Genomic DNA, 3,107 nt, shown 5'->3' on the forward strand with positions numbered 1-3,107 from the left:
AGGTCAGCCTGGGCTAGAGCGAGAGCCTACCTCGAAACCCCTCCCCCCCCAAAAAAGTATAGGGGGCTAGGGAGATGGCTTAGCAGTCAAGGTGCTTGCCTGCAAAGCCAAAAGGCCTAGGTTCGATTCCCCAGGACTCATATAAGCCAGATACACAAGAGGGCATACACGTCTGGAGTACGTTTGCAGCAGCTGGAGGCCCTGGTGTGTGCCCATTCGCTCTGCTTCTCTCTTTCCTGTCTCTAATAAATAATAAATAAATAAAATTTAAAAAAAATTTAAAAGTATATATTAGGGCTGGGGAAATATCTTAGCTGTTAAGGCATTTGTCTGAGAAGCCTAAGGACCCAGGTTTGATTCCCAAGGACCCACATACGCCAGATGCACAAGGGGGCGCATGCATCAGGAGCTCCTTTGCAGTGGCTGGAGGCTCTGGCATATCCATTCTCTCTTTCTCTCTCTCATAAATAAATAAATAAAGCCGGGAGTGGTGGCACATGCCTTTAATCCCAGCACTTGGGAGGCAGAGGTAGGAGGATTGCTGTGAGTTCAAGGCCACCCTGAGACGACATAGTGAATTCCAGGTCAGCCTGAGCTAGAGTGAGAGAGAGAAAGGGAGAGAATAGGTGCACCACGGGCTTTCACCACTGCAAATAAACTTCAGGTGCATGTGCCACTTTGTGTATCTGGCTTTATGTGGATACTGCAAAATCAAATCCAGGCTGGCGGACTTTGTAAGCAAGCACCTATCAGTGAGGCACCTCCTCAGCCTCCAACCCCAATTTTTCTAGGCTTTATTTTTTCTTTCAAGAGAGATTTTATTAGATTAAGAGGATGAAAGAGGAGAGTGTACAGCAAATCCCTGCCCATGAGAAGGCAAGAGTGGGGTAAAGCCCACCTACACTCGGGGTCGATCATAGGCTCTGACTAGGGGCAGAGCTAAGTAATCACAATGCCAGATCCAGGTTCAGCCCTTCTAGGAACTCCTTCCTAGGAAGAGACTCTGGTTGAATTTAAGAAAAAAACACATCCAGGGAACTCATTAGGCAGCGAGAAGTAAGGAGACAGTGCTTTCCTTTTCTGACCTCTAGGAAAGTGGAGACTGCAAGGCTATGTTCAAAGGCTTTCCCTGCTTTTATTTTCAAGGCCTGTCTCCCTGAGATGCCTCAATCCCCCTGTTCCCTTCGCCTCTGCAAGAGTGACCCTAACTGCCGCTAGAGAGTTAGGCAAATGACTGATGTGGCTTCAAGCTGAAACGGGAGCAGCATGGCATGACCCTCTCACTGAGCGGTGCCAGAGCAAGTTCTTGCCCCGAGGATGGCAAAGCACTATGTTCTGGGCCCCATGAGACAGTCACAGGCTGGCAGAGGAATGCATGTGATAGGCTTTATCCCACAGGACTCAGAGATACAGTAAAGCAAGAATATCAAACAAGCAAGAAAGCATCTGTTAATGGGTACAGGAGCCCCCCCAAAATGGGACACTCAACTGGGGACTGAATTTGGGGGGAGGTTAAGTATTCTGGGATGTATCTACCTATAATTGAAGGTGCTCTGAACTGATTGTCTATTGAAAGTTTATGCAGGGCACAGTGCACACATCTTTAATCCCAGCACCCGGGAGGCAGAGGTAGGAGGATCACTGAGAGTTCGGGGCTACCCTGAGACTACATAGTGAACTCCAGGTTAGCCTTGGCTAGAATGAGACCCTACCTCAAACCTCCCCCCCCCAAAAAAAAATGAAAGAAGGAAAAGAATCTTTAGTACTAACCAGGAGATCTTTTGTGTTGAGGAGGGAACAGGGAATGTTGATCAAAGAAACAGTGATTAACTACCTTAGCTGGCCATGTTTTGGCTGAACTTCCAGAGCACCAATCTGTCCCCTGTCGACTGTGTAGTTTCTCTGTCTTCAAGCCAGCTCTACAATTTCTAAGTTTCGTAACTATAGAGTGACCGGAAGTGAGGGATTTCTCCCTCATTTTCTCTTCAGTGCGTCAATCTAAGGGATCCCAAAAGTGTGTGGGTAGAATGTTCTGTGCATACGGCCAGCACCGCACTACTGGTCCTCAGGGAGTTGGTTAAAGTGGCTCGGCTGAGTGTGGACGTTGTTTCCAAGGCAGCACGCTTAATGGCCAGCGAAACTAGGTGAACAGCTTGGAGGCTGTGGCTGCTGCAGCAGCGGTGGCCGCGGTGGTGGTGGTGATGGGGCATTTGGTTTTCAGAGGAATCTCTCTATGGCTCCGGCCCAACAGGGCATCTGGTTCCAAGAGTGAGTGTTCCAAGAGACTAGAAGTGTAAACACATTCATTTCTGCCTGTTTCGTTAGCCTGTGAGCTGCTGCTGCTTCCGGTCATGGATCTTGGCTGTCTCCTTCCGCTTCTCCCCCAGGGTGGCTGCCACTGCCTGGTACTTCCAGCCAGCCTCATGAGCCAGGCGCCCAAGGTAGGCAGACTTTCTGGTAGGCTTCAGCCGCACAACCTTGAGGATGGCAGGGACCACCTCCCGCTTTTTCTTGTCATGGGGTGGGGGGATCCAATCCAAACCCTGGCTTGGTGCTCCGGGGCAGCATGCCTCGCTCAGCTCGCCAGAAGATGCGGCCCGGAAAAGGCAGGGGCCACGGGAAGGGTTGGCGTTCATACGTTTTTCCAAGGACAGCCAGGTACTTTAACTTGTTTCCGTAGAAATTGCCAGAGCGCTCATGCCCTCGCAGCGCACCACCTTCCGGCCCAGCAGTACCTGCTTGGCCACGATGGCTGCCAAGCAGCCAAGGAGGTGGCCTCGGCCATCCAGCACCAGGACCTGCCCCTCTGCCGTCTTGGGCAGCCGCCTGGGAAGGTACATGTTTTATTAATTTATTTATTTAAGAGAGAGAGAAATGGGCGCGCCAGGACCTCCAACCACTGCAAATGAGCTCCAGACGCGTGCGCCCCCTTGTGCACATCTGGCTAAAGTGGTCCTAGGGAACCAAACCTGGGTCCTTTGGCTTTGCAGGCAAAACGCCGTAACTTTTCAGGCAAGTGCCTTAACTGCTAAGCCATCTCTCCAGCCTTTTTCTTTTCTTTTTTTTTTTTTTTTTAAGGTAGGATTTCACTCTAGCCCAGGCAGACC

The 3,107-nt window shown here is 50.5% G+C and overlaps 1 pseudogene; it reads right to left on the reverse strand.

Moving 5' to 3' along the window:
• Window positions 1-800: 800 nt before the first annotated feature.
• LOC123455974 lies at window positions 801-2,840 on the reverse strand (annotated as a pseudogene).
• Between the last annotated feature and the right edge of the window lie 267 nt (window positions 2,841-3,107).

The sequence above is a fragment of the Jaculus jaculus genome, chromosome 19 (genome assembly GCF_020740685.1).
Source record: "Jaculus jaculus isolate mJacJac1 chromosome 19, mJacJac1.mat.Y.cur, whole genome shotgun sequence".
Classification (NCBI taxonomy): Eukaryota; Metazoa; Chordata; class Mammalia; order Rodentia; family Dipodidae; genus Jaculus; species Jaculus jaculus.